The sequence below is a fragment of the Neofelis nebulosa genome, chromosome 10 (assembly GCF_028018385.1).
Source record: "Neofelis nebulosa isolate mNeoNeb1 chromosome 10, mNeoNeb1.pri, whole genome shotgun sequence".
Lineage (NCBI taxonomy): Eukaryota > Metazoa > Chordata > Mammalia > Carnivora > Felidae > Neofelis > Neofelis nebulosa.
In genome coordinates, this window is record NC_080791.1 from 15,469,054 (window position 1) to 15,483,555 (window position 14,502).

General features: G+C 56.3%; 1 protein-coding gene across 4 annotated transcripts in view; it reads right to left on the reverse strand.

The window, feature by feature from the left end:
* The window catches only part of FXYD6 (FXYD domain containing ion transport regulator 6), a 30,514-nt gene extending 22,498 nt beyond the window's left edge, over positions 1–8,016 (reverse strand). The window contains exon 1 of one of the 4 annotated variants that reach the window (XM_058686862.1): positions 7,840–8,016. The gene's annotated coding sequence lies outside the window, so the exon portion shown is untranslated. Of the gene's footprint in view, positions 1–7,407; positions 7,580–7,839 lie in introns of those variants that run through there. The other 3 variants (XM_058686859.1, XM_058686860.1, XM_058686856.1) reach the window with 3 other exon arrangements.
* Positions 8,017–14,502: the final 6,486 nt, after the last annotated feature.

Below are 14,502 nucleotides of genomic sequence, written 5' to 3' on the forward strand. Positions count from 1 at the left end.
TGTCAAGGTCATCAAAAAAAAAAAAAGGCAAGTCTGAGAAATTGGCACAGTCCAGAGATGCCTAAGGAGACAAGACAACTGAGTGGAATGTGGTATTCCAGACAGGATCCTAGAACAGAAAAAGAACATTAGGTAAAAACGAAGGACGTCTGAAGAAAGTATGGACTTTAATTAATAGCAATGTATTAGTGGGGCGCCTGGGTGGCTCAGTCGGTTGAGTGTCCAACTTCAGCTCAGGTCATGATCTCACAGTTCGTGAGTTGGAGCCCCACGTTGGGCTCTGTGCTGACAGCTCAGAGCCCGGAGCCTGCTTTGGATTCCGTGTCTCCCTCTCTCTCTGCCCCACCCCCACTCACGCTCTGTCTCTCTCTGTCTCCAAAAATGAATAAATGTTTAAAAAAATTTTTTTTTTAATTTCAGTTAGAAACAAAACAGCCCCCAAGCCCATCCCATCACCTCCCACGTCTGTTCACCTTCCTGGCAAGCAGGGTGCAGCCCTGTGCCCTGTTCATGACGTCTGACGCTCCTGTAACAGAGGCCAGGCTTTTACAGCTCGGAAGCACAGAGCCAAAATCCAGCAAAGGCTTTTAAAGCTGCATTTAAAACAAGTGTTTTGGGTCTAACCAGAGGTCACTGATGGATCTGTGGCCTCCAGAGGAAAATGCAACCTGTTCCCTTGATTTGCATTTTAAATGCCCGTCAAATAAACAGTAAACATCAATTATTCTGTTTAATAACCTAACTTGAAATGACTGGCCCCTTACAAAGTTCCAAAGAGGGGCTGATGAACAGAGAGCACTCTAAGCCTGGGATTAAGGAGACGGCAGAGGGCAGTGACACTGTCACAGGCCCAAGGGGCCTGAGTTACTGAATTCCCTGCACTGCCCCAAGGCGGCTATAAGCATGACAGGGCACCTCGGGCCCAGACCATCATGCTGACACTTCCCAGGGTGGCCCCTTCCTCCTGAATCCCTCTCATTGTCTTGCGGGGCCTCCCCGAGAGCATCCCCCTCTCTGGGTCTGCCCCCACCCTCCTTCACTCACAGAGGAGGGCGCCCCCCCAGCGGAGGGCGGGAGGCTGAGCCCACAGGTCCCTGTGACTCAAAGCTATTTCTCTGGAGCCCAAACCCAATCTAGCCTGGCTGCACAGGGGGAGTGGGAGGGACAAAGGTCCTTTATTATGTAGAGAGGACTTATTATTTCAACCCAGAGGCACCTTTATCTTTAACATGGAGTTCCTTTGGGGGAAGAGACACACAGTCAAAGGAAAAAAAGAATGGACCACGCAAAGAAATAAGGCCCTTTCCTTGGAAAGGGATACACAGAGTTCACAAAGCATAAACACAGGCCTGGTTTCTAAAAATTTCCCTGGAAAGACCCCAAGCTGACCCACCAGTGGGGGCCCGGTGCCTCGCTGGCCCCCGCTATCCCTGCCAACTGTGACGATCCTCACGATGCCATCCCAGCCACTGCCCCAAGAGCTCTTCCGGACAGGACAGCCCAGAGACACAGAGCAGGGCTGTGTGGCCGACTCTGGCGCAGGCCAGGGACACAAGTTGCCCAGAGTCAGGGAGCAGGACTGTTGCCTGCCGGCTGCAAGCTCAGAGGGCCCAGGCCCCTTCCCCTAGGGGAACTCGATCTTGTTCCAAGGAACCTAGACGGTGGGCGGCATCGCGCAGGAGCCCGGGGCCAGCCCCCCCACCCCCACCCCCCGCCCCGGGGAGGCTGGGCAGACATGAATGAGTCAGGCCAGCAATGGGATCACCTCCTCCACATGCCCGCTGACAAAGACCCATTCAAGAGAGGCCAGACAAGCATTCCCAGAGGCAGAAACAGAAACTCAGAGCAGCTGCCAAGGCCAGAGGCCCACAGCACCCTGCCCACGGTCAGACCGCAGTACCAGGCAGCTTGGCCAGGCCCCTTGCCCTTCTCCATCCAACAACCCAGCTCCTGGAAAGCACAGCTCTGGCCTGCACGTCCCAGCCTGCAGGGCGCTTTGAATGTACTCACATCGTCTTGTTTCGCAGTGGCAGGGGTGGGGGCATGGGGACAAACCCTGACCCCAGGGAAATCTGCCCTGCCTCCAGATGGCAAGGGTGGGTACACGTGCACGTTCGGAGGGTTTATACAACCTCGTGTGCCTCCACTCCAGGAAGCACACTGTCCCCTCCCTCCTGCCACAAGCCCTCGTTCCCCTGTTCCCGCTGAGCCAAGGCCCCTACCTCTTCCCACGTATGCACTGCCATAACTAGTGTGTGTCTCCTCCATCAGACTATGAACTCCCTGGGGGTGGAGGCACATGCTAGGCATCCTCGGGGCTGCAGCACTCAGCAAAGCAGCCGCTCAGTAAATGTCGATTCCCCACTGCATGGATGTTGCGTATGATTATCCCTTGTGGTTATGATCCAATCCCAGCTCAGAACAACCCCGGGCACCTGCATAGGCTTCGTCAGGAATTTAAAAACTTTCTCAGCGCCCCTCCCTTCCACTGCCTCATTTCTGCTCTCTGGGGCTGTGTCAAACCCCACTCACCAAAACGCTATGAGTCAGCTTCCCTCCGCTGACCTCAGACCTTCGGCACCCTCCAGACCCCGGATGGGGTCGAATTCTTGTTTTCTGGATTCTACCAGGGGAACCGCCCCCGCCGCGACGGTGCACGGGCACCAAGGAGCGCACGCCTTAGGGACACGCAGGATGCATTCCTGGGTCTGAGCGACTGGCAGGGAGGCAGTTCTGCAGGACAAGTGGGCTTTCAACACCTCCTGGTGGGCGAGGACTTTCTCCCATATGTTCAGTTCACACATGCTCGCTGGACTTTCTCCAGGTGCCCAGCACCATGCCGGGCACCGTGTGGGGGACAGATCCTGCCTTTGAAGAGGTAAGGAAGGGGGAGGGGAGACGGCGGGCCTCGTGCTCTAGGCGGAGAGTCAACAGGGCATTCAGGGTGCCCAGGGGCAGGAAAGCACTTCTGTTTACTGGGAATTAGGAAAACCTATTTGCAGGAATGAGCACTGGAGAGGAGCCTCGGAGGCTGATGTAACAACAGCGAGTTACTCCATTCCCGTAATAATAATGTCATCACTGTTATTATCGTCATAGCAGCTAATATCTCCTGCTTACTACGTGCCAGGCGCCGTGTGAAGCACCTTACCCAGCTCACCTCCATCATCCCCATGCTTGTGTGACAGATAAGGAAACCGAGGCCTAGAAAGTTAAGAAACCTAGGAGGCATCAGAACCCAGATTTGAACCCAAGTCCGCGCGCCAGCCTCCGTTCGGCAGGCCCGAGGGAGGGCTCGTTCCGGGTAAGACCTGAGCACAGGCAGACAGGAGGAGAACACAAGGCCAGGGATGCCCCACCTGGGGACAATGCCCGGTGCATGGCCACACCCAGGTTACGAGAGCCTCAGTGCTGATGCCCAGGCGCCTGTCCTTATGAACGGACCACGGAGAGCCACGGGAGGTGTGACGTAGCCGGACTCCATCGGCGGGACCACCGGTCAAGTGGATCGGGGCTGAGAGAACAAGGCAAGGGACCGTCACAACGGTCTGGGTGCCAGACTGCGGCTGGGTGAGGCGAGAAGGGGTGTGGGGACCTGCGAGCACGTGCCCACGGGAGAGGGATGGCAGGTTACGTATGTGTCAAAAAGGGAAAGTGTGTGCACGTGTGAGCCCACGTGCGCATGAGTGCCAGGCCCTTCCGGCTGAAGATGGCTGCAGAGCCTTCCTGATGGGAGGAAAGGACGGGACAAGGCGACTGATCAAGGTGAGCAGGAGGGCTCTGAGAATGAGAAGCTATTCTTTTCACGGCTCTGCTGGGTCCTGAGACGCGGCCTAATGCATCCAAGGGACTCGGCTGACGTTTGTTAAAAGGAGGCCCAAGTCAGATATTCTGAGGGAACGGTCACATTCCCATGGCCCAGCCTGGTCCCCAGGGTCCCAGCCCCCTTCCTGGACTTCGTGCTCCGCCCCCCCCCCCCCCAGCCGCTCTGAACATCTGAGTAACAAATGTGTTCCTGTGTGGGATCCAAGCTGACTTCAGACTTCCCCAGGTCAAGGTCTCACCTCCTCCCTCCTATTCCAGAGCAGAGACGATGCTGACAATTGGTTCCAGACTTTTGTCTCAGCCAGAGATATTTTGCTTCTCATCAGGCACAGAAAGCCTTGCTCAACTCCCGGGGCCACGGCCACAAGCTGGCCAAAGGCTCTCCCTCTCGGGGATTTCACAGACCCACCAAATGGTGGCCCCGGATCTCATCCTCTGCAGAGAACACCTCTTTCAACCTTCTACCCAGCCTGTTCTAATCCTGGCAGAACAGGTAGACCAGTGTCCAGGAGGGGCTGGCTCCTACACCCCGAGAGAAGAAAACCCAGTTTCAGTGTCTGGGGCAACTCCCGTTGGACTGGGTGAAAGGGGAGGCTTTCTCCAAAGGAACCAGAGACCGGACCCTCTCTTGCTCAGCTCAGCTGCAACCCTGTATTATGAAATAATGAGCACAATTTGGCACCAGGAGAGAAAAGGGCTCTCAAGATTGTATAATCTACCAAAATTAGAGGAAGAAATGGCTTAGAAATCATGGAATCGAAACCCCTTATTGACAGAGGTGGAAACAGAGGTCTAAAATTTTGGAGGCTTTCACCTGCCTGAAATCAGTCTAAACTATTTCTGACTTTCACCAGAAGCCCAGTTTGCATCCAAAAGGGTATCTGTGGGATGAATGCACTTGCCCTTGGGCCAAAGCCAGGACTAGAACCTGGGTCTGTGCCTCCAGGATCATAGCCTTTATGCTTCAGGCTCTCTGCCTCCAGGGACTGTGCCTGTCACGACTGGTTTGCTTCCTCCGGGGCGCTCAAGCACTGGGGCAGAAGCAGGTGGGTGATTTGTTAGACAGTGAGTCCTAGGGGCCGCCTGGCACAGTCTGCCCTCCAGATGGCAGCCAGCTAAGTCCAACAGGGCTGCGGGGCAGGGGAGCATGTGCTCTGGTTTATGGGGGATCCAGGTGGGCTGACTCACCTAAGGCTGCGGGAAGTTTCCAGGGTCTAGGGAACTGCTCCTTCTCCCCCCTCTCCTAGCCACACCCTCCAAGAAAATACAATAGAGCAGGCTCTTGGCTCACTCGGGTACCCGCCTTGGGCACCTGCCCTTTGGGGAGGGATAGCTCAGTCCACCAAGGATTGCCAGCAATAGAGAAAAGAAGGCAAGAGATGTGGGATGGGAGTGTGGTGTCACAAATCCTAGCTGAAAAGTCAGAAAGCCTCAGCCACCACTGGGGGTGTGTGTGTGTGTGTGTGTGTGTGTGTGTGTGTGTGTGACTTCTGAGCCTGTTTCCTCGTCTTCACGACGTCCTGATTGGATGTTCCCTCAGGGCCCCTTGTGACCCTCAGAAATCTAGGATTCTCTTCTTCCTCACTCTAGTGTCCCTAGTAATTAATACACAGTAGGTACTCAAAACAAGTCACTGAATGAATGAACGAATGAATGAATGAAATGGATACTCCGTCAGTCCAAAGTGCAAGCGGAGGCCGGGAAGGCAATTCTTCCCTCTGCTGTCCACCCAGGTGTTCGCCCTGAACACCACCGAAGCCACGGGTCTTGGAAAAGCCCCAGCAATGCAGGAGCCCTTTGCAAACTGGCTTCCTCTCCCAGATGCACAGATGTGGCCGGAGGGGCCACAGGAAGCGGGGAAACGTGCCTAAAGGAGAGAGGGTGGCCTGGACCCCCAACAGGAGCAGATCGCCGGACGCGTGCCCTCTTACCGCCTGGATCCTCTCCTTCCAGCCCCTCCTGGCCCTGTCTCCACTCTTGGTCCTCTTCCTGCCCTCCCTGCACCCCTCCCCCCCCACTTGCTCCCTCACTCAGCCCTACCACCCGTCCTCCCTCCTTTGTGGAGGCTCTCAGCCCTCTACTGGTCCCGATCCTGTTAGCCAGGAAGACTCCGGGGGGCTGAGATGAGACCGCCAGGGTGGGCCAGGAGCCTCAGGCTTTCTCAGGGTCCGGGCAGGGAGGGCTTTAAATTCTGGTTGTGTGCTCAGCCTCTTGAGGCTAGGACCTAGGGGAGGGGCTCCTCTCTGAGGGAAGCTGGAAGTTGGAAGTGCATTTCTCTCTACCTCCTAACCCGGCGTCCCCAGGGAGATGTTTCCTTCTGGCCTTCCCTGGGCCTTCCCTACACACACTCCTGCACAGAGCCAGATGAGGCAGGAAACTGCCCTCTCTCTTCCAGCTCGAGACTTCTCTCGAAGTACTGTGTGTGTGTGCGTGTGCGTGTTTTCGTTGGTGTGAGAGCACACGCAATGTGGGAGTGGCATTGAGGGTGCTGTGCAGGATGAACTGGGTGTGCACGCGGTGTATCTGCGGGATGAGATACACGTACCTGTAGTGTGTTCGAGTGCGTGGCACGACAGAACGCGTGGTACGTGTGTGTGAGGGAGTGTGTGCGGGGCGGTATGCACGGATACGCACGGATATGCGTTTGGGGCGTTTGGGGCACATTTGCGGGGTGTAGTGGGGGGCAGCTGGAGCGAGGAAGCCACCGCCTGGGTTCCAGGTGGGAGCTGGCTACCCAGGGTCTCCCAGCCAGAGAAGCCAGGGATAACCAGTCTCTAGGCAACCATGTTGGGGGGGGAGGGGAGGCGATATGGAGGTGAGGAATGGGCAAGAAAAGGAGGGAGGCTGAGAATTGAAGAGGGGTTTCCATGGCAACTGCCAGGGAGGTCACGTGCGAAAGGCTAAGTTGCGGAAACAGATACACACATCCACGCATCCACAATATGAGGACGGCGGGCCCCCGGGGCGGGGGTCCTTCCGTAGAAGACGGGAGCTGCGCACTGACCCATCTCCGAACCTGGAAATCCGGGCCCAGCCGGAGGGCCCAACGCCAAGGAGACAAAGGAAGTGGAGGAAGAAAGAGGCCACAGGCCCCCCCCCCGCCCCCCCATGTGTGGGGTTTGGCAGCAGGGGCCTGACCGGGCCCAGTTCTCCAGCACCGTGGCTCCCTGCGCCCACCCTCGGGTGCTTTCCCGACCAGCCACCACTTGTAAGAGCCAGAAGCAAGCGCCAGGAGCCAGAGCCGCCCTTCCAACTGTCCACGGAAGCCCAGCAAGACACAATGGGGGAGGCTCAGCCAGGGCCGGCCCTGCTGGGGAAAGGGGCTGGGCGTGAGGAAAGGAGAGAACGGGGGATCGGGGAGGCCCCCTGGAAGAAAACAGGACTGGATAAACAAGAAGGAGGGAAAACAACTGATGCAGACATTCTCATGAATCCACGCTGGGAACCCCAGCCCTTCTTTACCTCCCCACCCCCCCCCGCCGCCCCCCCAGCCCCTTGCCCACCGCCCTGCCCCAGCCCCCACGCCACCCGAGCACCAAACCAGCCGTCCCATTTTGCATGGCTCCGTGTGTCTACACTCGCCTCCAGCCACGTCCCCGTCTTCACATGCCCACGCTCCACTCAAGTGTCCACGGCCGCCCAGTAACAAAGGGGAGGCTCCCGCTAGATCGGGGTGGGAGCTGCCCCTTCCCCTTCTCCAAAACACCGTAGCCCCACGCCCCGGGCAGAGGCGAGGGCGCTGCCGTCACCGGCTTCACCCGCACCGCCTGGCGGGCCTCCCCCGCGAGAGGCCACGCTCCCCTTCCGACGCCCACCCCACCACCCCCTCCCCGGGTTTACAGCCCCCAGCGCGTTCTCGCCGCCCGGGCTGCCGGGGGCCCTCGGGGGCCGCTCACACCCACCGAAACAAACAAAACGCGGCAGCTCCTGGCGCCGCCGCGATCGGTCCCCACCCCGGCCTCCTGCCTTCCTCGGAAGAAGCGCCCAACTTTGCCTCCCGCCGCCGCCGCTTACCTGCACAGCGCGGGCCCCTCGGAGACAATCCCCGGAGGACGCACGGAGTCCGAGGAGCTGGGAGTGGCGGGGCTGGGGGCAGGGCGGTGGGAGAGGCTCTCGCGTGTTTCCCGCCTCCCCTCCTGCGCAGGGCTGGGGCGGGCGGGAGCGGCGCGGCCGGCGCGGGTGGGAGAGGGGGGCGGGGCTCGGCCGGGCCGGGCTCCGGGAAGGGCCGCCGCGGTGTCACCGGGGAGCGTGGCGCGTCCGGGGTGAGGGAGGGCGCCTCTCGGGGGGCGGGGTGGGGGGGGGGCAGGCCCCGCTCCAGAAGCAACAGGAGACGGCCGCCGAGGGGGCGGGCCCGCGCCTGGGATCTGCCGCCAGCTGCTGCTTTTTGGTTTTCCTCCGGGGACGGTGGGAAGGCAGCGAGACAAACACAATGACAGAGCTAGTGTCTCTCCGAAATAGTAAACCGAGGGGAACGGGGAAATAACCCAGCACCAGACTCAGCAACCCACGTTAATTGGGAGCCTTGGCAATTAGGGGGAATGTGTACCGAAAGCATGAATGGCTGTGTCGTAGGCGCCTGAGCCCGCCCTGGTTGTAGCTGTCATTTTCAGCTGGAGCCAGGTGGGGGGCGCTCACCCGAGTGACAGGTGTGCTGCCTAGAACCTCCTCTTCAGGGCCCCTCATCCTGGTCCTGCCAGGTCGCAAGACTGCCCCCCACCCCCAACCCAGTCCTCAAGGTCCAAATTTAAGATGACATCTGAATTTCAAGATGTAAATCCTGGCTCTACGACTCTCCCCGGGAGGTAGCCTTGAGCAAATCGCTAAAGGAAGCTCTTGAGCCTCAGTTTCCTCACAGATGACGATGGCTGGGTTACACTCACCTCCTGAGAGGCTTAGCCCAGGAGCTCAGAGTGAGTGCTCAATAGTCCGGTACAAAGGCCCTGAGGCAGAAGGAGCAAGCTGCTCACTCCTCAGGGCTGTGAGCAGCAGGGCTTATAAGAGGGGACCAAGTCAGGCAGGGGCAGAAACCAGAAAAACACAGTAAAGGCTGGCTGGCCACGCAGTCGTAGCCAGGAAGTCACATTGCCTGCCATGAGGCTGTCAGGGTGAGAGGGGTTTCCTGAGAGAGACTGGTTGTCCACACCTAGGCAGGACCACAGAGACTTTCTTACAGACCCTGGGACAGAGGGATATGGCCAGGAAGAGACCCAGCCCCACCTCCAACACCCCCAGCTCCCAGCCTCAGTATTTTCATCTGCAAAATGAAGGAGACTAGCTAATTTTTAACAAATGAGAAGTTCTCAAAATCCCAAGGCAGGACATACTCAAGAATTCAAAAAGGCTCTGCACAGATGTGGACACCATCAAGGATTACTGAGAACAAGTGGGTAGCCCCCCCTAAGGGAGACCGGCAGGGGGACAGCTCCGACCCGTCGAGCACAGGACCTTGGACAAAACGGGCATGGTTCTGGGACAGTCCCCAAGTTCTGTGGGTGCCTCCGAAAGCTAAAACTCTAAGGCTGGCTCCGATCCTGCGAATCCACGGGTCTTGACGGGGACCAAGTAACCTTTCTGTCCCTGTCTTTTCCTCTACAAGTGAGAACTTGGTGACAGCTGTCCTCCATTGTCTTCTGCTCTCAGTGGGGGGGGGGGGGGGGGGAGATGAAACCACACCACTTGGTAGGCTCGTGTCCTTGGGCAAGTGGACTCATCCTTCCCAGATGCCCTTAAGTGCTGCCTTTGGGCCATTTCTCTGCACTGCTTTTTCAAAGTCCCTACTGGTGGAGACACATCAAACCCCGAGCTTGGCACACCTGTTGGGGAAAAAGGAACCCCAAAGCCAGGTCACCTGGAGTACCAGCCCCTTTTCTGCCAGAGAATTCCAAGGTGTTTGGCCACACGACTTCCTGGGGACACCTGCCGCCACGGCTGCCTGGCAAAAGGCTGCAGAGGGAGAACAGGACCTCCGATCACTGGAGGAAGGGCCACGGCTTGCCTCTCAAACGGTGCTTCTTCACAGTCCCTCCAGGACCACTGAGGAAGAAGTGTGGGGCGGCGTAGCTATGATCCCGCTCAAGCTTGTTCTAGGAAGGGTAGCATCTCCCTCCAGGGGGAGAAAAGAGGCATCCAGCCCCTATGAAATGTGGGCGTGAGTCAGGAAGGGTCACCAGCTGTGCTGTCCTTTCAGCGCATTTATTGATGTGAGGAGCCACTCTGCCCTGGGCCAAGCTCCAGGATCCAACAGTGAAAGGAAAGTCAGGGTCCCTCATGGCTAATGGGTGAGATAGATATTTATCAACTAGTCCTACAAATAAGTGTGCAAGTAAAACCTGGTCCAGAGCCCTGAGGATGTAGCATTTGAAAAGCAAGCCAAAGGGTCAGGTGGTGTTAAAAGAGAGGAGGTGAAGGAGCCAGGAATTGGAAGGACAGACAGAGTGGGAAAAGATTCTGACATACCAACAGAAGCAACATGCGCAAAGGCCCTGAGGCAGAAGGAGCACGGCACGGAAGGAGCCACGGTGGCCCTGGAGCAGGGGTGACGGGTCACAGAAGGAGACAGATGCCAGATCAGGCAGGCCTGGTAGTTCCTGGGCAAATCCAGCTTTTATCCTCAGGAAACTGGGAAGCCACTGAAGGGCGGTAGGAAACCCAAGCGAGAACTGGGGAATGGGTAGCTTAGGATGTAGGGCCCCCCGCTCAATGAGGAGCCAGGGGCTGTGAGGAGAGCGGTGCCCATGTAAGGCTGAGACACGGGCCTGGCCCCCAAATGAAGAGAACCCTGTTTCTCTAAAGGCGCTGGAAGCAAAAGGAGAGAGCCGGGCAGGGGTGCATGGCCATGGTGGAAGTAGGACAAGAAAGGACAGAAAGCGTTTCTAAAACGCTCCCCGGGCCTCCAGAATCGGAGGCAAAAATAGCTCTTCAGCGTGTCAGCACCAGGGCCACGCAGCCACTGACCGGAAGTGGAGGGCCAGCAGGGAAAATGAAAGCGGCAAGACCAGGAGTCTCGGGGAGAGATGCCCCACCTCTCCTAGCAGGTACCCCTCCAAAGTGGCTTTTGAGGTACCGTTTCATCCTGGGGTGCAGGCTGTAGGCTCAGAGCAGTTCCACCAAGTGCTACTTTGGATCCTTTCACGCTCACTTTGTACATTATTGTTTAATGTTTATTTATGTTCTGAGACAGAGACAGAGCATGAGCAGGGGAACTCCTTGGGGTCAGCCCGGCTCTCGCTCCATCTGAGACCCCCGTGTCTTGCCTGGTGACCCAGCCAGCCAACCTCTCCAGATTCATTTTGAACACTTTCTTCCCCCACTCTCCCAGCGATCTCACAGCCTAACCCAAGCCTGCAGATCTGCCCCCCCCCGCCCCCCCCCCCCCCGCCACGCACTGGTACCCCGGGGCCTGCACCACACGTGTGCCCTGCCATTGTTTTGTCCTCTCTTCGCAAGGTGACGGGACGGAGTAGCGGTGTTGTTGAGGCCACAGGTAGAGGAGAGGTGAGCAGTGAGCCTCACAGGGTTCCCAGGCCAGGCCGTCTGCAAAGTTAGAGCAGGAGACCCTGGCACTGACTTTGGGGGTTGAAAAGCAGGACTTCTCTGCCGATATGTGGAGCCGCAGGGACTGGGGAGGATGTCAGACACAGCAGGTTCCCCAGACCAGATCGTCGCCTTTTTCTAACCGAGGTGCCTGTGCTCTGTGTAAACTACTCATTTTCCAGACTCTCTAGGGGTGTCCATGTGACCCAGTTCTGGCCCAGGAGATAGCAACAGAATTATATTGAGTAAGAATTCTAAGAAAGACATGTGACTTTCGCCCCTGGGCCCTTTTCTTCTCCCTCTTCCTCCTCCTCCTCCCCCTCCCTTTCCACCTCCTCTTTCCCCTTTCCCCCCTCCTCTCCTCCCTCCTGCTTCCCTACCTCTTCCTCCTCACCCTCTTTTGTCAGAAACCTGGGCGTGATGCCTGGAGGTAAAGCAGCCATCCTGCCCTCCAGAGTTGCTGTCACCTGAGAAAATTCAGCTCCCGTTACAGAAAATGGACCGTAGCTGGTTTTCTGTTGCACGCAGCCAACACAGTCCCAACTTGTCCAAATAGGATGGAACAGCTGGGGGGAGACAGCCTGGCATCATTTCCAAATTCTGGAAAGCAGAAATTGAGCACGAGCTTAACTTCCCCCCGCTGCAGGATCTCTACCTGTCAATCCCAGCCCCACTCACACACGCGTGACACATGCTAGCACGTCCAAAGAGAAACAGACACCAGCCCCTCTCTTCCTGGAGTCGGTCCCCCATTTTCCCCTCCCTTAGCTACCTGTACCTCAGGATCTTGATTTTTGAGAAAGGGAAGAAAGCAGAGGCAGGCAGAGTGGGGGAAGTCTGAAACAAAATTTCTCCCTGTCTTCCCACAGGAAAACTATAACATATGTCAGGAAACAAGGCATGCCAAAGCATGCAAGAGATTTGTTTCTAAGTGAAAAATCCACCCCAGTCCCATTAGTCTGGAGAACTAATTCTGCCTGATTAACTTAAACTTGTCTTGTAAGTGTGAAGTGTCGCCTCGAGGTGCCAATCTCTAATTATGAGCACGCCTCTTCCAGAGCCGCTCGTTATCCAAACGGGGCACATGACCACTCCTCCCCCCAGCCTTTCCACTCTGCAAATATGCACCCATTTGTCTCTTCCCAGTGAATGCAAATGGGAGAAAACGAGTGATGTTGCCCTTTGGAGATAATGACGTTGGAGATTCAATACATAATGGCTCCCTAGACAAGACCAGAATAGATTCCTGTTTCTGCTTTCCCCTGTGCACAGAGAAGCTGACAGCCTTTTAGCATAAGCAGGCGTCTGAACTCCCCACCCCTCCCTGAGTGCCTGGAGCCAACGTTTGCGGGGCGAGGCACCTGTTTATCATCATATACTTTCTTCCAAACCCCCCCCCCCCGGATCCAGGCTCAGAACAGAGGCCAGAAAGAACCATAGGGACACAGCAGGCGCCTCCATTCAGTCTTTAGACCAGCCCCGCAATCAGACGATACCCCACGAGCCCAGTCACGTTTCCAGGCTGGAAAGCCTTGAATCCACTTTTTCTCTGTTCCATCCTCCCCACCCAGCCCCTCCCCAGAGCCCAAGCGAGAGTTGAGGGAAGCAATAAAATGTTTTGGGGCTGGCTGGTTTGCTGAACTTTATAGGGAAATCATGCAAGGCCTGCAGATTAACTGCCACGAGAGGAGAACAACTTCCCTGCAGGGCGAACTCGGGGCCTGAGGATAAAACCTCATTTCTCCCAAGGAGCAGACGGCACCAGCCCGAGGCCTGGCATCCTGGGGCTGTGGCTGGCCTGTCGCGGGAAGGGGGTTCATTTCGGATGACAAGGGGCACCCAAGAGGGATGCCGAGCAGGTCAGCAGACCGCTTGCCTCTCTCGTCGGTTTCTAACAGACTCTTGGGTCCACTGGCTTCTCCATCTCTCTCAACCCTCCTTCCATTCCGTTCTCTTTGATGATGTCGTTCATGCAATTGCCTCCCAGACCAAAAGCATATTTGATGTCCACCGTTTAAAGCATTTTCTCTATTGATTTTCACTTTTCAGGTCTTGGATGGAACCTAAGATGTGGCTGACAGGAGGGGATGGGCCTACAACTCTCACCATTCTGGCCATTTATCCTAATATTAAACATTTATAGAGCCCTGGAATGCAACTCCTTCCTGGCACATTGTTTAAAAGAGAGTGTGCAATTGTCTTCCTAAGTTTAACTCAGAAACTTCAGCTTCCGAATCGGGAGGAGGAACACAATGATTTTGACCCAGGGAATCACCTAAGCTGGGTACTGTTGGACGGTGAGTAATCTGAAGACAGGAAGGGTGTCTAGTTGGTGTTTTCTGTTTATTTTGTCTTTTGGGGGGAGTTGTTTGTTTTATATTTTATGTTTTTAACACCCATTCCCTGACACCTGCCAATATAATTGGTGGATGATCAGTATTTACTGATGCAAAAGATTAGAGTGATACTGACAAGGGGCTTCTGGGCGGCTCAGTCTGTCGAGCGTCCGACTCCAGCTCAGGTCATGATCTCACTGGTTCATGAGTTCGAGCCCCGTGTCAGGTTCTGTGCCGACAGCTCGGAGCCTGGAGCCTGCTTCGGATTCTGTCTCTCTCTCTCTCTCTCTCTCTCTCTCTCTGCCCTCCCCTGCTCCCACACTCTCTCTCTCTCAAAAATAAATAACAATTTTTAAAAATTTTTAAAGAAAAAGAGCTGTAACTTCTGCTGTAGGTATTTGGAACACCACCTCTTGGAAGCCAGCCACCTTAGAAGAAGTCAGACTACCCTGCTGGAAAGAGATGGAGAGAGACCACATGGAGAAAGGCCTGAGGTCACCTTGGACGTTCCCATCCCAGCCGAGGGCCACCTGCTGTGCGACCCTGACCACCAGTCACTCAGCTGGGCCCTGCCCGAATTCCTATTCCTCAGATCTTGAGTAAATAAAATGGTTGTTGTTTTTTTAAACCATTACTTTGGGAGCATTTTGTTTTGCAGCAATAGACGACTCAGGCAAGGTGATTAGGCCCCACCCCAGGCCCATGAATCTGATTCTCCAAGAACGGGGCCTGGGCCTCAGCTTTTTAACAGAACCTGCCTGGGACCGGGAAAGAGCTGAATACCCCCATGAACTGCTTCATACATGGC